The sequence below is a fragment of the Helianthus annuus genome, chromosome 4, assembly GCF_002127325.2.
Source record: "Helianthus annuus cultivar XRQ/B chromosome 4, HanXRQr2.0-SUNRISE, whole genome shotgun sequence".
NCBI classification, from domain to species: Eukaryota; Viridiplantae; Streptophyta; class Magnoliopsida; order Asterales; family Asteraceae; genus Helianthus; species Helianthus annuus.
The window spans coordinates 96,725,352-96,750,010 of record NC_035436.2 but is presented as its reverse complement, the minus strand read 5'-3'; positions in this window follow the sequence as shown (position 1 = coordinate 96,750,010).

Genomic DNA, 24,659 nt, shown 5'->3' with positions numbered 1-24,659 from the left:
TCGCAGTGGAAGGCGCGCATGGTGGTGAGGGAGGTTGGCAACAATAATATGAAGCAAACATAATTGATAGCGCATTGGACATACGTTAGATTAAAAAGGGTTTTACACTCATCCTGAACAAAGTTAAAGAGTGTTTAAATTTTAAGGTTCCAACATGTGGACCACAACACGAATTTATCATTGTCCCAAAGCAATGTCCAATGGCATTAGTTTGCCAAAAACCCTTTTTCAAATTCCAAAGTCGTTAAGTACCTGAAAAACACGCTTAAAGTGTCAATACAAGGTTGGTGAGTTCACAAGTTTAATTTACATATATTAACCAAAATATTTTTCCATTTTTGAAAAACGTAATAACCCTAGCCTAACATGTAACATCGTAAACTAGCTAGGAATACAATATAATGTTCGCAACCAAGAGCCCAAAATCAAAACAAAACTTCCAGTTTTTCCCTTATAAAATCCTTTCAACATATATTCAGTCCAGTCCAATCTGGAGCAACCGGCTATGAGCTTGAGGGTTGTCAAAACTTGATAGATCTATCAATATATCCTATGTCCTCCCTGTAAGAGGTTAATGATTACGACGACGAGGAAAAGTCCATGGATAATCCCTCAAAAAGGGTAAATAGAGGCCCTTACTCAAGGCTAACATTGGGTACCTATATTTTCGTCAATTAATCATGTCGTAAATGTAAAACACATATTTTAAAAAGGGGCTGTGAAACTCACCTTAGGGTGCGTTTGGAAGTTAGCAATAAAAGGCCAACAAATAGGTATTCCACCCAATAGTGCCCTATATATGAGGCGCACTTTATAATCAATTTCAAGTCTACTAACGAAGTTGTTCACTCAACCTTTTAGACTTATGAATATGTTTTATTTGTTAACCCATTATTTGGACGACTTGTTGGTGACAACAACACATTCAGTTAGTGCATATTTTGTGTGTCCACCACTGTACAAATAGGCAAGATAGAGTGTGTGTTGAATATTACAGTTGAGAGTGAGATATGAACACATGACACTTTAGAGAAGATGAAACATTTTGAGAGGACGACATCTTTTGAGAAGATGCCACCTTTCGAGAGGACAACAAATTTGGAGAGGACGAAACCTTACGAGAGGACGACACCTTTTGAGAGGATGACACATTTAGAGACGAGGGCTCATCCGCACAGATGAGGACTCATCCACATGGATGAGTCATCTGCTCCAAATGGTCATTCGTGTAACATTAGCAACATTTCCATGGTTGTACACTTTCGATCGTTTCCTTGTTTAATAAAATTGTTTATTTTGTTTACGAAATACGTAATCGTACGATCAAGCAAAACGATATTCACTTCATTTTCGGAACAAAATCCGAGTTACATATGCATTTATACCCTTCAAATAACCTAAAAATTGAGTTAGAAGGGTTAAAAATGGCAAACAAGCGATAATACAAGTCTGGGGGCCAAATCTGCCAAAAAGTGAAATTTTTTTTGTTAGTAGGCCTTGAGGACTGTTATACATAATGTCTTGCAGTCCGTAAGACATGCCCAGTTGCAGAATTTTTCTTGTTCACCAAGTTCTGCCACCTTTCTCGAAATGATGCCACCTAAAACCATCTTTGCCACCTTAATTCTGGTCTTAACACTTGTTAGGACACTAAGCAACGTTAGGACACCTCACATAACACTTGTCAAGCTCTCCATGTGTTGATACATATGTCTATTTCCTGCGTCTACGAGTCGTGTCGAGTCTATAATAGTGTTGATGCATTATGTCTATCGCCTACTGTCACACCCCGACCACGTAGGACATACAAAACGTGGCGGAACGTCGGGGAGTGTTGTAACAGAATCAATTGTTTCAAATCCATGGCAAATGAAGTGTCGTTTTATTAATCAAATATGAAAGTATACTTTGTTTAAACAAGAACTAAAGAGTACATAACATTAATTAACTAGTTCTTGTCTCGTTTTAGGTCACTAAGGCACAGGTCCGCCTAAGTATGTCTTGATAAGTCCTATGCATCATTTCCTGAAAACACATGTGAAAATAGGTACGTCAGCATAAAAATGCCTGTGAGATACATTGGTTTTATGAAAACGGAATTCATGACTTATGTTTGAGAAAATGTTTAGTGATGAACCTTGTAATTTGCTTTGTCTTGTAAATCATTTGAAAAATGATAAAATCAGATGATATGTATAAATAAGAAGACACTGTATGGTTAAATTGATAACCATGTAAAATGTGTTTGTATAAGATAAGTCGTTTGTAAAACAATGTCTCGTGAAAAGTGTGTTATTTGTATAAAATGTCATCTGTCTAAACTGAAATGATTTAGATAACGCTAAGATATGTAATATTATACAAACATTTATATATAGGAAGTACCAGCGGCGTATCCACCATGTTTGCATCATATTACATACTCCACGTTACTCAAACCATTTACCCAAACCATCCACCATGTAAGATTGTTCTTGTATAACTCAATTGTTTATTGTGTAAACCATGTCAAATGTCTATGTTCAATGTAAATCACCAAATGTGTATGTCAATGTCAACGTGTTTATGTTCAATGTAAATCATGTAATGTGTATCCCAAAATGTATCATGTACGGTAAGCGAAATGTATCAACTTAAACCATATGTAAAATGCACAAAACAAGTCGTTGAAGTAAAACGTGGTTTAAATCAACGCTATCTTCTGTGGAAAAATGCATGCTCTATTGATATTAACATTTATGCGGTATTGTGAAATATGCATACATCCAAGCCTTGAGATTGTGGCGATAAACCCTTAAACAAATTAAAGGTTTATCTAAGTTATGTATATCGAATTCGGTCATTCCTTACAATCCTATCAAACCCAGGACTTCAGGAACAGGAGTTGTCAATTCCTATGGTACCACTACCTACTAACGAACGGCGTAGCTAATGTTAATGAATCTATTGTCCCATGTTAAACAAACCAAATGTCATAACAAAATGAAGGCATGTGATGTAAACAATTGTACTAAGTATGCTAAGTAAACATACGAAGCAGAAATGTTCATGTAAATCAATGTGTCCATATGCTGAGTAAACATATGCAACAGAAACGTAGTGTAAATCAATGTACTAAGTACGCACACAATGGGCATACATAGCATGAAATGTAATGAAATCATGTGCTATAATGTACTAACAACATAGCAGGCATATGATGTAAAACCATGGAAAGCATGAAAGTAACAAGTAGGCACATGTGTTTCACCCCAAAACAGTTTAGAAAACAGTAAAAGAGGGGTTCAATGTACTCACCTAAGATTGCTTTGAAGTTCTTGTATAATAACCAGATAATGCTAAAGATCACGGGATATCAAACGACACCTAATAGGTAGCTATGTTAATATACCGGACCAAATCGGAAGGATCGGATAGTATGCGGGTTCGTAAACCAAACGAGCATGGAGACTCGTTTAATATGGTTTAACAAAGCCTACATACTAAAATGAAACCAAACCTAAGTGCTTGCGACCCATCACGACCCGTTTAGGTAGCTTATGCTACTTTACGCGTCGTTCGCGTAGAACGCGTCTGGAACGCCTAACATCGTGACCACAAGGTATAAACTCGGAAGGTTATAGCTATGGTCACCTAATGTGTTTGGTCGGATCCTAATGATCGACCAAGTGGGTCGGGTTCGAAAGTATAAGCGATGGTTTAGATCGCTTACCTTACGACCCTATATAAGCACTAAACTAAAAGTGACGAGCTAAGCATGTTAGAACATGCTTAACTAAGATTAGAAACAGGTTTGGCATCAAAACAAACGGCTTTGACGCTCACGAGTAGTTTGGTTACAAAATATGCAAGAATGCACATTTTGGCCGAAACTACGACTCGTCACTGAGCCTAGATAACGTGGTAATCAGTAGGTATAGTCACTACGGACTATAACCATCGTGATCACACTCACGTTATGAAGTTCCATGAACTTCGGGTTGACCATAGGCTGGTCAATGCAGAAACTCAACAAAACGTTGACTTTCGGACTCGAAAAGCGAATAAAAGAACGAAAGAATACTTACGGAGGGTCCCCGAATGCTAATCTAGATCAAAATGGCTCAGGTATGAAACAATGGTTCCAACTTAGAGCCTTTAGATCAGATTGTGAGAGTTTTTAGCAAAATGGGGGGGGGGGGGTATTTATGGGAAAGGCAAAGCCGTTAGGATCGTTTCTTGATTTTCGTGCCACGATCCTAAGCGTCCACTTGTCAAAATGTTGTGGTTACTGAAAATGGCCCGTGGCTCTTGATTGGGTGAAAGGGCATTGCCCCTCGAAAGAACGAAAGGCCAACTGCAAGTGGATTCAATGAATCTTCTGTACTGGGGACTCCTTACGGACCGTATGGGTTTTGGCTTACGATCCGTAAGCCCTTAGTTTGGCAGATTTACAGTTTTGGTCCCCGCAGCTCCAAAACTTGGTATTTGATGCATTTTTGACACGTTTAAGCCCCGTTAACCCCATTTCTGTCACACCCCCAAAATCCACACGCGGAGTACCACCGCTTGGGAGCGTGACGTGACCAGGATCAAGCCATCAATCATATCAAACATAGCATTTAATAATAAAAGTCATTAAAGTAATTCATCATGACATGATCGATGTTTCAAAACCAAGCATTGTTTAAGTAGCGGAAGCATTGTTATAAACCCAAGTGATAATACTGAAATGTCATAAGTATCTAATCAAAGTAATACGATCCTTGTCCACAACGACCGGCTCCTCCCTGTGCAAGCTCCATGTACCTAACGATCTGCAAGGCATGTAACAGAATGATCAACAAACTAGTTGAGCGAGTTCACAGTAAGTAAGTGCGTAACAGTAAGTAAAGGGTGGCTCTACTGGGCCGATAGTAAGTTAAACAGGTGGGGGCTTCCCATGTTATGTGACCACTAGACTATTCGTATCAACTATTCGTATCATCCCTGTTCTTCTTCCGAGAACAGTAGCGCGTATGGGGTGTACGTAGGTCTTACGTACGTATCCTTCATAACCGAGGATAGGAGACGCGGGGGTGTACGTGGGTTTCACGTACGTATCCTTTGTACCGAGGATAGGAGTAATGCGTACACGTAGGTTTTACGTGCGTGCCTGACATCCGAGGCAGTAATTGGCATATGACCACGTAGGTGTTATCCTAACCTACGGAACCGTCCTGACATCCGAGGACCATGGTAGGTGATAGTCTAGGAAAGCATATGTACGTTCTTAGTCAAGTGTAATCTTTATCCCATTCCCACTACCCGGGAATCCCATGCCTTAGTAGGAGTGTGAACTCACCTGGGTTTGCTCGGCAGACAGTATAATGCTCAAGTATACAAGTAAGGAATCAACCACGTCCTATCATGGTTACTATGCAAGTTAGGTTCGTATGTAGCACGTTTGTATCACGTATGGTATCAAGTATGATCATGGCAAATCACATAACTGTAACAGCAGTTCATATCAAGTAACGAGTCCAAGTAGTCGGCCCAATTAACATAAGCAGTCCAATTAGCATAACAGTTATAAGATTGGGCCCGTGATAGTGGAGGCCCAAACAGTGTGCGTGTAATTGATGGTCTCGAGTCGCAACGGAGATCTCGAGTCGCAACCGGAGATTACGAGTCGCAACAGCTGGTTGCGAGTCGCAATGGTGATCTCGGTTCATCATGGTCTGGTTACGAGTCGCAACAGGACTCGCAACCGTGGTCTCGGCTTGTGCTGTTGTGGTCTCGAGTGGGGTTCCGACTCGCAATCGGTGATACCGAGTCGCAACCGTGTGTGTAACTGGTTTTCCCTGATTTCATGCAATACGTGTTAATGCAAATCAATTATCAGTTTCCAAATTCAATTCAACTAATATCCCGTAAATTCAGCAAACAAGTTTAGCAGTTTCACCAACCGGATCAAACACCGAAATCAAATCCAGAAATCAACCGATTCATGTTCGTTCATAACATATCAAGAACATCTACGATCGGATTCATGTGATATAATTACTCTTAACAAGCAACATAAATCTAAATCTCCACTTAACAGCCGATTATCACAACAACATCATACTCGATTAGACACGATCATGCATTCAAGAATCGTTTAAGCAAACAAAATTGTAAGAATATCAACCACAAACAACAACATTAACTCGCATATAAGGCATAGCAATATCAATTCGGTTTTAACTTAACATCATGCAATACTATGTACAAGAACAACACATATCCGATTCACAGTGTACATCATACAAACAAGTACCAATCACTAACCGGATGAATGTAGAAGATCGATCCGGTTCACCACGTCGGGTTCCAAGCAAGGCCGAGAGAGAGAGGTGTTCGGTGTGTGTGATTTTTGGTTGCAAGAGTTGTAAAACCTAAAACCCTATGATGTGTGGGTGTATATATACATGTGCGGAAGATGTGGGCCGAAACCCCACATGGTTTCGAGTCGGGTGTAAAACCGAATGGGCTTGTATGCGGTTGGGTTTTTATTTGATTCACATAACATATGCACTCTCATTAAATCAAATAGCACATATTAGCACACGTGGTCACATAATTATAAAAATCCGGTTTACATAGCACGTATCATCATACATTCATTAACTCAAAGTGTCGCATAAGCACGTAACGTTACATCACAGTAAGTCTAAAGTACGAGTTGTCACAATTTCAAAGCTCTAAAATGATGTTAAAGTATAGCGAACTTAAAATGTGCTCAAAAATATCCTGGATGTCGGTTCATTTGGCCGTACGGTCGCGATGTTCGGTTAATTACGACGGAATGCGCATAAGCGCGAAAGACGATCCAAATTGCGCGACGAATGGATTTTTCTCATGCCATACACTAAGGCATAATATAAGGATGCTTACATAAATTTTTGGATGTCCGGATGTATTCAAAACGTAAGTTATGCGCAAAAGTGCAAACTTGTGCACTTTTTGACACTTTTAGCCCCTGAATGATCCAAAAGTTTGTTTTAGCATACCAAACCCCTCAAAGCCTATTTCTAAGCTATGTAAAGGATATTTATGGTATGTTTAACTTATGGACATGTTCCGGAATGTTTGTTACAGTTCAAATTGGCATACTTTCGAAGTTTGTCAAGTTTAGTCCCTATAAGCGAATTAATTTGTTTTTGCCATACCAAAGCCTTCAAAACTTATTTCTAAGTTATGTAAGGGTTATTTAAGGTATGTTGAGTATATGTTGATGTTCCGGAGTATTTGTCGCATTAAACTGAGTACGTTTTATGCACCAGTTTGCGTATAATTCTCCAGAAAGCGATTTAGAGCTTGAAATCGAACAAGAGTTGATATGTGCAAACGATACACATATTTATATATGTCCAAAGTATGAAATACAATATTTCATTGGTTTGGCGTTTGTTTGATGGTTGAAGTGACACAGGTGTCACAGTCTCCCCTACTTTAGGAAATTTCGTCCTGAAATTTAGTTTTAGAGGAAACTTGTGAAGACAGCCATGACGGTTTCGCTTTCAGACAAATCCATTGAACCCTTAGGTAAAACTCTGGGCCATGTTAGGATCCATAGCGAAAATTTCAATCCATAAAGTGAAGTCCTTGTAGTAACAAAACATGGAGTTTCGAACTACGGGCAGGAGAACGTTTCCCGTGAAAAGTTATCATAGGAAACTTGTGTGTGCTTGAAATCAGAATTGGGGAGTGTAAGGATAAATGACATTGGTCAAAATCCAAGACTTCTCCCGTATCATTACTCTTGTCACTGCAGGTCTTTAACACATGACAAAACTTCCTGTGGTTTCTGTGCACTGAATTCCATAATTATGTAGGCCTCCATAATTACGTACTTCCTTGCACAGTCCGCACAGTTCATTTCATAATGCGTATGGGAAAAATATCAAACGAATAATCTCTTCAGCTAAACTACCCAAGAGAAATATTTAACTACATCAACATAGGATGTCTTTAACTAGATTGTCGAACCAATCTATTTAACTTAGATCGACGTAGGATCTCTTTAACTAGACCACCCGAGGGCCTTTTTAACTATATCAACGCATGATATATTCAACTAGATTGTCGAACCAATCTCTTTAACTTAGATCAACGAATGATCTATTTAACTAAACTACCCACGGGGAATATTTAACTACATCGACGTAGGATGTCTTTAACTAGATTGTCGAACCAATCTCTTCAACTATATCAACACATATTGTCCTTAAACTTTGGAATAGTACTTTATAATCCAAGGGACATAACTACAACGTAGAAGTCTATTAAGGATTTAAGATAGTACCTTTTTTGGAAATCCTACTACGAATCCCTCATATGAAGATATGAAAGATTCCACGAGGATTTGGATAACGAATATCCAGAGTATACAAAAACACAAAATGCATAATAGAAAATACAAGATGCATAAACACATAGTCATATAACCACAAAGATTGTTTAACTTGATTTGTTATCATTCTGTTAATTTGTTCTGCTAACTATGCACATGTATTCAAAGCACACCAGGTATCCAATCAGTGGATTTTGATTGGTGCTTTAAATATTTCTAAGAATCTAACTATAAAGATTGAAAGATCTTAAAGAGAAAATTCGATTTCGATTCTAAGGAACCGAAATGATCAAATTTTGGTAGATGAGGAATCCAATTAAGGACTCTGATTTGTATGATAATCATCCACAAGGGTCTAATTATGGGGATAAAAGATCCCATATGGATTTTAGAAGTTGAAGATGTTTCGAAACCTGGCACTGGACGTGTTTAAGTCAAAACACGAAGTAAAATGCTTATGAGGTTGAGATGCTCAATATGCCATGGCAACATATGGGGCGGAATTTGAAAGTTAGGTCAATGTATGAGGATAAATATTTTTGAAACTATGCATGTTTGAAGAATCAGAACGTAATGGGTATGAGATTTGAAGATATCCTTGGTTATCTAAACAAGGATTTAAAGGTATAGAAGCACGATTACTCGTAATGTCACATTATTTCCTGTACTTTGTTTCTAAGAATAAAACGAGTACTTAGAATTTACTAAGAAAATCATGAGTAAACGCAAAAATGGGAAGAATTTTCACGAAAGTAGTTTGCAAGGAACATAGTTCCTTAATGTAGGCATCACAGGGGAATGCCATTCATACATGTAACTATACTTTGTATATCAGAATTGCGAACAACAACTTTTATTTATGAACGGGACAGATTGTTTCACATTACAAGCAAAATAGAAGAAACAAAAGCATAAGACAACAACATCTTCTAAACAGTCAACTGCTCATCCGTGGGTTGGATTTGCCTTAGCAAACTTCGGGCAATTTCTTCGGAAATGACCCATCTCGCCACAGTTGAAACAAGGGTAGGAAACGACCTTGAGCGGGATTGTTGCCAGCTTGGTTTGGTGCAGCTACGGCTGTGCAAACTCTTGCTGTATGGCCTATAAGTCCACAAGTTTGGCATTTGTGGCACTTTACATTGACATGATGATGGAGGCTACATTGGTTGCACAAGGGTGCAGTTCCATTGTATGGCTTCCTACCAGGGGGTTGAGCTGGTCGGTTGGGGACGTCTTGACCATTGTGAGTAACCACGGCGAAGTTCTGAGAAGCCTTTCGCTTCCTTGACCTCTTAGGGGATCCAGTCTGTTCATCCATGGTCTTTGATTCCTTGATTGGTTTCTTGGCTGGTGGTGCAGGCTTGACTTCTGCTTCCTTTGGTGGCCCTTGAGTGGCTTCATTGTTGAGACGAGACATGGCAAAGCCTAATTCAATAGTCTTCAGAATTACTTCGCCTATCCGCTGGGCAAATTCGGCAGTCTGCCCGGATATCTGCGCATCGTTGCGATGAAGAGACATTCTGGAGGAAATGAAGGATATAGGAGTAAATAAATGAAATGTTATCGGTAAATAAGACAAGATGACAACGCATAGAAATTGCGATCATTTGTTTGTTACCTAGGGCAAACAAATGAGACAGTGTCTAATCAAAGTAAGCAGGTCATATTAATGTATCGCGAAGACATGCTTTAGCCTATAAGTGGACACTCACCCCAAGAGTTCCCAGGTAAGAGTGACTGGTCTGATTATGTGGATTTGTACGAACACTCTAGCCTTAGACAGAAAACTCAGAGTACAGGCATCCACTCTTCCAGATTGCACGTGTTCATACAATAAGACCCAAAACCTTGACGAGGTTTTGAAAACTCAAAGGGGTTCAAAACCATATAACAGAGGGTTCAAAACCTTACAATAGAGGGTTCAAAACCTAGTAATCAATCATCCTAGAACAGATGATTAGTTTTCGAAGCGGTTTCGAATTTCATGTTCTTGTTGTGGTCGTCGCCTAAGGATAGGTGACAGTATTGTTTTATGACTAAACGCAAGTAAACTCGCGTTAGGGTCCTAGAAAGGTTATAGACTAGGTCAAAGTATTACTAATAACCTAATTCCCTATAACCATGGGCTCTGATACCAACTTTTCTGTCACACCCCGACCACGTAGGACATACAAAACGTGGCGGAAACGTCGGGGAGTGTTGTAACAGAATCAATTGTTTCAAATCCATGGCAAATGAAGTTTCGTTTTATTAATCAAATATGAAAGTATACTTTGTTTAAACAAGAACTAAAGAGTACATAACATTAATTAACTAGTTCTTGTCTCGTTTTAGGTCACTAAGGCACAGGTCCGCCTAAGTATGTCTTGATAAGTCCTATGCATCATTTCCTGAAAACACATGTGAAAATAGGTACGTCAGCATAAAAATGCCTGTGAGATACATTGGTTGTATGAAAACGGAATTCATGACTTATGTTTGAGAAAATGTTTAGTCATGAACCTTGTAATTTGCTTTGTCTTGTAAATCATTTGAAAAACCATAAAATCAGATGATATGTATAAATAAGAAGACACTGTATGGTTAAATTGATAACCATGTAAAATGTGTTTGTATAAGATAAGTCGTTTGTAAAACAATGTCTCGTGAAAAGTGTGTTATTTGTATAAAATGTCATCTGTCTAAACTGAAATGATTTAGATAACGCTAAGATATGTAATATTATACAAACATTTATATATAGGAAGTACCAGCGGCGTATCCACCATGTTTGCATCATATTACATACTCCACGTTACTCAAACCATTTACCCAAACCATCCACCATGTAAGATTGTTCTTGTATAACTCAATTATTTATTGTGTAAACCATGTCAAATGTCTATGTTCAATGTAAATCACCAAATGTGTATGTCAATGTCAACGTGTTTATGTTCAATGTAAATCATGTAATGTGTATCCCAAAATGTATCATGTACGGTAAGCGAAATGTATCAACTTAAACCATATGTAAAATGCACAAAACAAGTCGTTGAAGTAAAACGTGGTTTAAATCAACGCTATCTTCTGTGGAAAAATGCATGCTCTATTGATATTAACATTTATGCGGTATTGTGAAATATGCATAAATCCAAGCCTTGAGACTGTGGCGATAAACCCTTAAACAAATTAAAGGTTTATCTAAGTTATGTATATCGAATTCGGTCATTCCTTACAATCCTATCAAACCCAGGACTTCAGGAACGGGAGTTGTAAATTCCTATGGTACCACTACCTACTAACGAACGGCGTAGCTAATGTTAATGAATGTATTGTCCCATGTTAAACAAACCAAATGTCATAACAAAATGAAGGCATGTGATGCAAACAATTGTACTAAGTATGCTAAGTAAACATACGAAGCAGAAATATTCATGTAAATCAATGTGTCCATATGCTGAGTAAACATATGCAACAGAAACGTAGTGTAAATCAATGTACTAAGTACGCACACAATGGGCATACATAGCATGAAATGTAATGAAATCATGTACTATAATGTACTAACAACATAGCAGGCATATGATGTAAAAACATGGAAAGCATGAAAGTAACAAGTAGGCACATGTGTTTCACCCCAAAACAGTTTAGAAAACAGTAAAAGAGGGGTTCAATGTACTCACCTGAGATTGCTTTGAAGTTCTTGTATAATAACCAGATAATGCTAAAGATCACGGGATATCAAACGGCACCTAATAGGTAGCTATGTTAATATACCGGACCAAATCGGAAGGATCGGATAGTATGCGGGTTCTAAACCAAACGAGCATGGAGACTCGTGTAATATGGTTTAACAAAGCCTACATACTAAAATGAAACCTAACCTAAGTGCTTGCGACCCATCACGACCCGTTTAGGTAGCTTATGCTACCTTACACGTCGTTCGCGTAGAACGCGTCTGGAATGCCTAACATCGTCACTACAAGGTATAACCTCGGAAGGTTATAGCTATGGTCACCTAATGTGTTTGGTCGGATCATAATGATCGACCAAATGGGTCGGGTTCGAAAGTATAAGCGATGGTTTAGATCGCTTACCTTACGACCCTATATAAGCACTAAACTAAAAGTGACGAGCTAAGCATGTTAGAACATGCTTAACTAAGATTAGAAACAGGTTTGGCATCAAAACAAACGGCTTTGATGCTCACGAGTAGTTTGGTTACAAAATATGCAAGAATGCACATTTTGGCCGAAACTACGACTCGTCACTGAGCCTAGATAACGTGGTAATCAGTAGGTATAGTCACTACAGACTATAACCATCGTGATCACACTCACGTTATGAAGTTCCATGAACTTCGGGTTGACCATAGGCTGGTCAATGCAGAAAGTCAACAAAACGTTGACTTTCGGACTCGAAAAGCGAATAAAAGAACGAAAGAATACTTACGGAGGGTCCCAGAATGCTAATCTAGATCAAAATGGCTCAGGTATGAAACAATGGTTCCAACTTAGAGCCTTTAGATCAGATTGTGTGAGTTTTTAGCAAAATGGGGGGGGGTATTTATAGGAAAGGCAAAGCCGTTAGGATCGTTTCTTGATTTTCGTGCCACGATCCTAAGCGTCCACTTGTCAAAATGTTGTGGTTACTGAAAATGGCCCTTGGCTCTTGATTGGGTGAAAGGGCATTGCCCCTTGAACGAACGAAAGGCCAACTGCAAGTGGATTCAATGAATCTGCTGTACTGGGGACTCCTTACGGACCGTATGGGTTTTGGCTTACGATCCGTAAGCCCTTAGTTTGGCAGATTTACAGTTTTGGTCCCTGCAGCTCCAAAACTTGGTATTTGATGCATTTTTGACACGTTTAAGCCCCGTTAACCCCATTTCAAAGCTCTAAAATGATGTTAAAGTATAGGGAACTTAAAATGTGCTCAAAAATATCCCGGATGTCGGTTCGTTTGGCCGTACGGTCGCGATGTTCGGTTAATTACGACGGAATGCGCATAAGCGCGAAAGACGATCCAAATTGCGCGACGAATGGATTTTTCTCATGCCATACACTAAGGCATAATATAAGGATGCTTACATAAATTTTTGGATGTCCGGATGTATTCAGAAGGTAAGTTATGCGCAAAAGTGCAAACTTGTGCACTTTTTGACACTTTTAGCCCCTGAATGATCCAAAAGTTTGTTTTAGCATACCAAACCCCTCAAAGCCTATTTCTAAGCTATGTAAAGGATATTTATGGTATGTTTAACTTATGGACATGTTCCGGAATGTTTGTTACAGTTCAAATTGGCATACTTTCAAAGTTTGTCAAGTTTAGTCCCTATAAGCGAATTAACTTGTTTTTGCCATACCAAAGCCGTCAAAACTTATTTCTAAGTTATGTAAGGGTTATTTAAGGTATGTTGAGTATATGTTGATGTTCCGGAGTATTTGTCGCATTAAACTGAGTACGTTTTATGCACCAGTTTGCGTATAATTCTCCAGGAAGCAATTTAGAGCTTGAAATCGAACAAGAGTTGATATGTGCAAACGATACACATATTTATATATGTCCAAAGTATGAAATACAATATTTCATTGGTTTGGCGTTTGTTTGATGGTTGAAGTGACACAGGTGTCACACCTACGTCTTCGAGTAGTGTCATGTTTTGTAACATGGCTTATTTGTTAGATTTGATTATGTAATGTTTCACTTCATACGAAGTGGACACTTCGTACGAAGGTAGAAGGTCATGTTCACACGAAGTGCCAAGTCTATAAATCGGTTTGTATGGTCATTGTCTAGAACAATTTTTGTAGAATGATAAGGCGAAGCCCTGTCGGATTTGTTTCAGGCTGTAAATGTTTGAACATTAATGAAACATTGAGATTGAAAAGTAATCTTGAACTATTGTCACTAATCTAAAATGAATTCCACACATTTAAGACTAGGATAAACAAATTAGGACTTGAGCTTATGGATGAAAGAAGATCCTCACAAGTGGTATCATAGCTTGGAGACCTGATTTGAAGACAGTCATCAAGATTCAGCAATCTCACATTTCTCTTCTACTCATTTTTCACTCGTTTTATCATTTTTCAAGAAATTAACGGTTGAAATGGACTGAATTTTTTGAGGAACACTTAAAATATACTTCTAACAAATAGGATTACATGTTAGGTTATGTTTTATTATGTAAATGTTACCTTCTTACGAAGGTACTAATCCGTGCGAAGGAAGCTAGTCTGCACGGAGGTATTAGTCCATACGGAGGTAAACCTTTAGTCCGCACGGAGGTGTCTTGTAGTATAATAGGTGTGTGGACTTTGGGTTAGTTAGTTGTTTTGCGGATTAGACGACGAAGCTCTATCCGTATGTTTTCAGGATCTAGTAATCGTTAATGAAAACATAAAATCAAGTAATCTTGTTATTGTCGCCTAACTAAACAGTTAATGAAAACAGAAAATTAAGTAATCTTGTTATTGTCGCCTAACTAAAATTGGATTCCACACAATATGGACTAGGTTAGCAGATATTACTTGAGCTATTTATGGATAAACGGTCCTCACAAGTGGTATCAGAGCTTGGAGGCTAATATCTAAGACAATTCAACAAGATTAAGCAATTGAAGACTTCTTATCTACTCATTTCTTGTCATTTTTATCATTTCTCACAAATTTAACCATCTAAATGGACTGATTTTTTCGAGCATTACATAAAATACGTTCTTAACAAAGCCTCTGAAAAATTGGACTAAATATCAATCAAAATCATGATCAAAATGTCAAAAAATGAGAAAACATGAAATTTTACTGTCGCACGAAGGAACTACGTCTGTGCGGAGGGAGTTGCGTCCGCACGGACATAACTATTTTCTTTTGAAAATTCTACCTTCGACGAAGTAAAGATCAGATTGTCTGATATTTTTACTGTGACAACCGGTACTTAACGGCTTCTAATTACGCAACTAACAAACATTTATGCCAATAATAAATAGTGTTTAAGGCACGAATTAACTTAATTAGGCTTTTGGAACGCCTAAGAACGCCTATCTAACCTTACACCGCATGGTGGTTTTCGGGAAACCTGCTGAGCATCAAGTGATAACGAACTGATACCGTACAAAATACTGACAACACCGAAAAATATGAATTTTGTACATATATTATATATATATGTATATATATATATACATGAATTTGGTTTTGCGAATATGTTGTACTTTCGAATGTCACAAAGCGCAAACGTGAATGAAAACGCGACTGTAGGAACGCACCGGCATGGAGACGGAAGCATCAGACACGCGTATTAACTTTTAGAAACCGAAATATTATGACATATTTAGCTTCGTTTTCCAATTTTATTATCCGTAGTTAGAAACAGATCGAAAAACGAACAAGGAACGACGAACAGAACAATTTTTACGTGATTTAACGCAAACGACCGAACGAATGCGTCAAACAACAGTTTTCGACGTAATTTTTAGTGTTCGGCTCTAAGATTTTGATTTACAACACATTACGACACTCGGTTGCGAAAACGGGCTCTGAAAAAGAATCGGGCCATGCAAAGTGGGCTTGTGGGCCTAGGGCCCAAGCCCATTTAAGTAGCCTAGTATAAATACCTCATTAAAGGGTTCCAAAAACCCTAGAACCCATTTCCTGCTTGTTCCTGCGCACACCATCACTCACCTACCCTCCTCTCTCTCTAAGTCCGGTGATCGGACTTGAACTCCGGCACCCCGTCCTCCGGCGACGCACACATTGAGCCCACGACACCCACACGGTAACTCCTCCCTTCTACTCCTGAAACCGTCAACCACAACAACCTGCAACCCCATCTTTCCCTCTCGTTTTATAACTCCGGTGAACAACCGGGAGGAGCCGTCGCTACGGCGGAGGTGGTGGTGAGCTTTGACCTCGATTTCTGGCGTCTTTTCGTCTCCAACAAGCACACCCGTAGCCCCTGCTCTCCCGTTTTAGCGGTCGCATCCCCCCCCCCGGTCATTCCGATGACGGCGATACTGAGGCTTTCCGTCGATGAGGATGATGATGATGTTACTGTAACAACTGGCAAATAACTGGTAATTCCGTACAATCTAATCATTATTTATATTTCTAAATCTCATGCATAGCGTAATTTAATTACGTAACCGTGTCGTATACTGGATAACAGTGTTAGGACAAGAAAACAAAGCTAAAACATATGTTGGTTTTAGTCGTAAGGCGAAACCAAACAAACAATGTCCTAAAAGTGTTGGTAGAAAGTGCTGCGTGCACTATTCACGGTTACACTATTCATGCCAGCAAACCGTGAAATCAGACCGAATCACTGAAAACGACACTCGGATAACATAACTGAGTCCATTTATATAAGAAAACATTATTATGAAAACACGTCTTGCAAAGAAACAAGACTTTCCGGTATAACGCCCTAATTGCAAAAATGCCCGTTTTGGCTTAAAATATAGCCTTTTTAACGCGTCCGAACCTATAACAAAGCATTTCCGGGACTTAGGAATAATGTCAACTGATGAAAAATATACTAAAACAATAAGATGATATCAACGGGATGTTCATAATCACAAGTTTCCGGCGTTACGTCGCTATGCACTAAACTAGTCCGTTAGCGACTCGACGAACTAAGGCGACATTTTTGGTCACGAAATAAGCAAACAAAGAATCTAGCGAGCTAGTTAAGCTTAATTTGGAACTCGAAATCACTTCATACAACCTTCGGATGCCAGAAAACAACTTACGGAAAATCTTTATCGGTACGACATAAAAGCATCGTGGGTGAACCGGCGCTTAACCAGGAACCGTCTAAACTAGTTTAACACTATTTTAACTAGTCTAGTGAACTAGTTAATGATAATTAAAGTCCCAATCCCTAAGTACCCCACTAATGGTGTACATTAAACTCTAACCACTATGATTAATTTAATGACCAAAATACCTAGTTTTTAAGTAAGTTTATAAAAAAAATACATTTTATTTACCCCCCCCCCATTACTCATGTTTTTGGTGGGCCCCATGGCCTCACCAACTTGTTGAAATTGAGTAAGATAGTTGAAGTTATGGCATGGCTATATAGATATGATATTGACTAGAAAGTATGATTATAACACCATACTTTTGAATATATCAACACCTTATCTTTTAACATCATCTCATAACTCAAAACTTGAAAAGAAAACCCCTCCTCCTACCTTCATTTTCGCCAGCCTTCATTCCCCAAGGTATCCACCATAAAAATTCCACTAAACAACTTTTTTTCAAATAATCTAGCCATCCTAAGATCATATACACATGGGTTAAACATGGAGCATTACTAGGAGCTTATCTTGGAGCTTATTTTCTTCTTATTCTTCTTGTTAAACTCTTGCAAGATTGTGAGTCTTCTAAACACAATATTTAAGCTTCGTTTTACTAGTTAATTATAGAAGTACAAGTCGATGATCTTGAATTTAAAGCTTAACTTAATCAAAAACCCTAAACACAAAGCTAATAAACACTAAATATGAATATATATGTGTTGATTTATGTTGTTTAGTGTTAGTATGTTCATGTGATCTTGTTGATTATGTTACTTTTGTTGAGATTAGTAGCTTAAAGTTTGTATTTATGATGATCATGTTGTTAGCTTCATGTAGTATTTTATATTGGTGTTCATCTTATCATGATGAACATAAATATGTGATTTAAACATGGTTATGTTTAAATCAAGAAAGATCATCATACTTATTTCATGAACTAATCATATAATTTTTTTGGATTACATAAAGAAACAAGTGTTTAAATGGGTTTAAAGCTTAATCTTGGGAAGTTTAGTGAACTTTGTTTTAACAAGATAAATTAAACAACTTGTTTATTATGAAAATCACCTTAAAAAGGTCTAACTTTTATGTATAAAAAAAAGTGTATTATGAAAGTTCATGAAATGTGGAGGCTATGTTAGCATATAAACATGTTTAAAAGAAACTTGGTGAATACTGGTGATTTAGTAAATTGATTATTGATTTAAATGCGTTTTTAACACGTGGGAAACGTCATAGTTTTAGGGGAAACTATGGCGAATTTTTCTAAAAATCTAATCGCGATTAAAGAGGGGATTAAAGGGTGATTAACAATGTTAAACGCGATTAGTGGTCATAAACGTCATTTTGGAAACTCTAATGAGGATATTTAAGTCTTAAATATTTAAATAGTTTATGGACTAAAACTTACTCTTTTACAAAAATAAATGGTTAAAAGTGTAACCATATATGTGTATATAATTTTTGGTAAGAAAAACTATATATTTTCGGAAACTTGCTAAGTGCTTGCAATGTGTGCTATGTATGTGTATGTATTAGATACCTATAGGGTGATCAAAATAAATACACTACATGTTCCTACATGGTCCAAGAAATGCTAGTAAAATCAAATCGGACAATTAAATAAAATGGCCGAAATGGAAATACATAACACTTGATGACGACAATTTGGGCGTATCGACATCATAAACAAGTTACTACAATGTCGAGTCTAAAAATAACATATTTTGAGACACTAAAGCGAACGCATAACTAAATGGTCAAAAACAAGAATCCGGAAAGTCGAAAACTATAAAAATTACCAAGTATTTTTCATGTGAAAAACGAACTTATTAAGTTACATGCTTGGTGAATTTTTGGTAAAAATTGCAAGAGTATATTTAATGGACTCACTAGGATTAGATTTGGGCTAGACCCAAATTACTAAAACTAGGGCTAGGCCCAATGACATTAAAAACTAGGGCTAGGCCCAATGACAATAAAAACTAGGGCTAGGCCCAATGACAGTAAAACTAGGGCTAGGCCCAATGACATTAAAAACTAGGGCTAGGCCCAATAACAAGAAAACTAGGGCTAGGCCCAATAACAATGAAACGCGGGTTAAGCCCAATTACATAAGTTCGAAGCCGTTCGCATATAATCCAATACACATAGAACACATGAATACACATAACAATCGAGCGAGTGAGCTATCAACGCTCTAAAAGACAATGTTCTAATGATGACAAGCGCAAACATAATAAAGAATTCAAGATGAACAACTTGTACGAGGTCCAAAAGACCGAGTGTCTAACGAGATTAGTACACATGTAGGTTATTGACACGTACGGACGCTTACTTCGATATCATATTTCACGGTACGAAAACTTGTGAGTTCATGTCCCTCATTTCACTGTTTTGAATGTTTTGTTTTCAAAAACATCAAGGGGAAATACATGCTAAAATTATTGGTATGTTAGTTACGGAGTAGATGGCATGATCAATGTGCATAAGTAGGGAAACTACATTAGTAACCATTAATCACTTAGTGACCAAGGTGCAAAAGGTGTAGATCTATTGGGCTTGAGGCACGCCCCACTCCTGGTTGGTATACCCTGGAGTGCTTTTGTGATCCCAATGATGACAAAGTGTTCTCGGTTTGGTTATTTGCTTATGGTGCATTATGTCAAGGGGCTCGCTACCCACTGATAGATCCTTAACAGACTCCATGAATGAATCAGAACATACCATGATTACAAGATAACATTTATGAGATTTCACATGATAACAAATACTGCATGAACTCGCTCAACTTTTTGTTGACTTTTTAAAACTACATGTATTTCAGGAAACAGGTCTTGAGCCGGTGATTCACTATGGGATTTGGGAAAACAAATGACAACGATGGCCACTTTTGGAGGGTTTGTCTTTTATATCCCAACTTCGTATGGGTATATAGGGGACAAAACCTCATTATGTTTTATGTCAAAACTATCTTTTGTTATGTGTAAATAACTTAGAACTATGCTATGTCAAACGTTGTTGAAACTTGGAAACTATGTTGAAAGCTTGTAATCTTTTGTTGAAAACTATATATCTATGGCATCGTTGTTGGTTCATGTTGTTAATACATTTGGATGCAATGATTACCTATCTTACGTCATACACAATACGCTTCCGCTACTAGCAGGGTGTGACAGATTGGTATCAGAGCAAGGTTGTAGTGAACCGGGGAAAAACTTTTATTAAAGTTTGGTCTACAATCACCGAGGGGCTCACACATGAAAACAAAGTCGATAACATTACAAAAGTGATTTCAAAAGTATGACAAAAATGACAAAAGGTTTTCATTGTGTCACTATAACCTGAGGATCTATCACGCGGGCTCAATCATATGTGATTTATAAGAATCCTGCATGGGTAGTCTATAAGGAATAGACATGAAAACATTAGGAAGTACATGTGAAACACGAGAACAAAAACAACATGAGATTTAGTGATTATATATATAATGTATTTATATATGTGTTGTACGGAATAATTTGCCATGAACGAAAATACCTTCGACTAGGAATTCTATTGTTACACTTGACTCACGTGATGAGAATTATGACCTCGCGTCAATTACGAAGCTTATGGCGGATGCGGTCCCTGAAAGAGACCCTAAAGCATTGATCCCGTGGAAGATGGTTGTTTTCCCTCGGATGGTATATGCCTGGCTTCGGTGGTGACGACGAGTCGGAGGTGGCGGCTTTGGACAACAAATCTACTAGTGGGACGTGGTCCTTGAGGCTCATACTAATTGTGATTGATGACACTCTCGTCCAGACAAGGAAGATGAAGTACTCATCTGAAAGGTGCCCCTTCGGTTGCTATTGTTACGAATCCCCTTGTTTCTATTACGTCTAACATTGTGCCCTTTCACGAATAAAGACAATGGGCGTTAGCACGTGGACCATCACGACGGTCCCTTCTATGTTGAAGGTATGTAGGCAATAGAGTCCTCTCTCTGACTGATCGTCTGCTTTGAACGAGAGACACTAGGGTGACCATGCAAGACAATTTATTATTACGGGGCCCCACGTAATAACAACTTGTAGTGCATGGGAATCCTGGTGGACTCTACGGGTCAAACTAAGAGATCACTATCCATTCGAAGTTCTTAAGTTTTTCAAATTTCTATCTAGTAGAACACTAACCGGGATGGTTACTATAACACTCTACGATACAGGAAGATTACACGTATTGTTTGCACTTAACATTCGATCTATAACACCAGTCGTTTGAGACTAGTCATTGAAAGCAAACAAAACTCGTTAGCCACTCATGGAGGATTTTTCCTCAACATTCTCGAAATTCTTGTACATGGGCTGGTTCTTTGGTGTTTATGACACCTTACCTTATCTTAGTTATCGGAGAGGATTACATTAAACTCTGTCGTTTGATATTTGTCTTATTCCAAGGGATACTATGGCATGAGCCAAGCTACAACCCCTTCATTGTATTATTTGACATCTATGGAAATTATAACAATTTTGCCGGAGCTCGTGGAGCTCAAGGAGTATCAACGTATTCGTCACACGGGCTAGTGCGGTGAAGGATTTTTCCTACTTTGGGCGATCGAGATCCAAGAAGTATGGGATACACGTTGTAAAAATTGGAGATGACCGTTTGGTTTCTCCTCCTCAACGAATTACTTCTTTTCCCATTTAGGCACATGGCTAATACACTCAAGAGGTACTATGCATTTTGGAATGCATTTATTTGTGAATATCATTGTTCAAACATACCGAAGCAACGTTGTCTTGAGGTTTCCATGACCAAGCACATTCTTAATTCTTAGGCGCATGATAGGCTATATCTGTCCAAATAAAAGCCTAGACCCAATGATACTGTGTATCAGAAATAACATGGCGTCGAAAAGAAAATCTAGGCCCGGAAGGGGTCAGTTAGTCAGCGCCCTAATATTTAAGTTGAACTAGAGTTTTTATGAAACAACATGAGGTTGCGGAAATTGCACAACATGAGGTTGCCGAGTCGACACTAGTGACGGTACAGATGGTACTAGTAGTTCAAGTGGTTCAAATTCTGATGGACGAGAACGAGTGGCAATGCCACACCTGGAGATGCAATCACACCAGGTTTTAATTCTAAGGCATCTCCGGATTACAAGTCGCGAGACCTCATCGGTACGAGAGGTGCGGTAAGTTATGTCCGCTAGATAAAGACAATGAAGCTAGTTAGCCATGCTAGTAAATGTACTTCTAAGTAAAGGATTTGGTAAATAAATAGTCATCTGTTGAGGGAGACGATAACTTGGTGGAATCTCCAAGTACAAACTATAGAGAGTAAGACAGCAAAGAGGTAGTCGTTGGAAGAACTACATGTGACAACTCGTACTTTAGACTTACTGTGATGTAACGTTACGTGCTTATGCGACACTTTGAGTTAATGAATGTATGATGATACGTGCTATGTAAACCGGATTTTTATAATTATGTGACCACGTGTGCTAATATGTGCTATTTGATTTAATGAGAGTGCATATGTTATGTGAATCAAATAATAACCCAACCGCATACAAGCCCATTCGGTTTTACACCCGACTCGAAACCATGTGGGGTTTCGGCCCACATCTTCCGCACATGTATATATACACCCACACATCATAGGGTTTTAGGTTTTACAACTCTTGCAACCAAAAATCACACACACCGAACACCTCTCTCTCTCGGCCTTGCTTGGAACCCGACGTGGTGAACCGGATCGATCTTCTACATTCATCCGGTTAGTGATTGGTACTTGTTTGTATGATGTACACTGTGAATCGGATATGTGTTGTTCTTGTACATAGTATTGCATGATGTTAAGTTAAAACCGAATTGATATTGCTATGCCTTATATGCGAGTTAATGTTGTTGTTTGTGGTTGATATTCTTACAATTTTGTTTGCTTAAACGATTCTTGAATGCATGATCGTGTCTAATCGAGTATGATGTTGTTGTGATAATCGGCTGTTAAGTGGAGATTTAGATTTATGTTGCTTGTTAAGAGTAATTATATCATATGAATCCGATCGTAGATGTTCTTGATATGTTATGAACGAACATGAATCGGTTGATTTCTGGATTTGATTTCGGTGTTTGATCCGGTTGGTGAAACTGCTAAACTTGTTTGCTGAATTTACGGGATATTAGTTGAATTGAATTTGGAAACTGATAATTGATTTGCATTAACACGTATTGCATGAAATCAGGGAAAACCAGTTACACACACGGTTGCGACTCGGTATCACCGATTGCGAGTCGGAACCCCACTCGAGACCACAACAGCACAAGCCGAGACCACGGTTGCGAGTCCTGTTGCGACTCGTAACCAGACCATGATGAACCGAGATCACCATTGCGACTCGCAACCAGCTGTTGCGACTCGTAATCTCCGGTTGCGACTCGAGATCTCCGTTGCGACTCGAGACCATCAATTACACGCACACTGTTTGGGCCTCCACTATCACGGGCCCAATCTTATAACTGTTATGCTAATTGGACTGCTTATGTTAATTGGGCCGACTACTTGGACTCGTTACTTGATATGAACTGCTGTTACAGTTATGTGATTTGCCATGATCATACTTGATACCATACGTGATACAAACGTGCTACATACGAACCTAACTTGCATAGTAACCATGATAGGACGTGGTTGATTCCTTACTTGTATACTTGAGCATTATACTGTCTGCCGAGCAAACCCAGGTGAGTTCACACTCCTACTAAGGCATGGGATTCCCGGGTAGTGGGAATGGGATAAAGATTACACTTGACTAAGAACGTACATATGCTTTCCTAGACTATCACCTACCATGGTCCTCGGATGTCAGGACGGTTCCATAGGTTAGGATAACACCTACGTGGTCATATGCCAATTACTGCCTCGGATGTCAGGCACGCACGTAAAACCTACGTGTACGCATTACTCCTATCCTCGGTACAAAGGATACGTACGTGAAACCCACGTACACCCCCGCGTCTCCTATCCTCGGTTATGAAGGATACGTACGTAAGACCTACGTACACCCCATACGCGCTACTGTTCTCGGAAGAAGAACAGGGATGATACGAATAGTTGATACGAATAGTCTAGTGGTCACATAACATGGGAAGCCCCCACCTGTTTAACTTACTATCGGCCCAGTAGAGCCACCCTTTACTTACTGTTACGCACTTACTTACTGTGAACTCGCTCAACTAGTTTGTTGATCATTCTGTTACATGCCTTGCAGATCGTTAGGTACATGGAGCTTGCACAGGGAGGAGCCGGTCGTTGTGGACAAGGATCGTATTACTTTGATTAGATACTTATGACATTTCAGTATTATCACTTGGGTTTATAACAATGCTTCCGCTACTTAAACAATGCTTGGTTTTGAAACATCGATCATGTCATGATGAATTACTTTAATGACTTTTATTATTAAATGCTATGTTTGATATGATTGATGGCTTGATCCTGGTCACGTCACGCTCCCAAGCG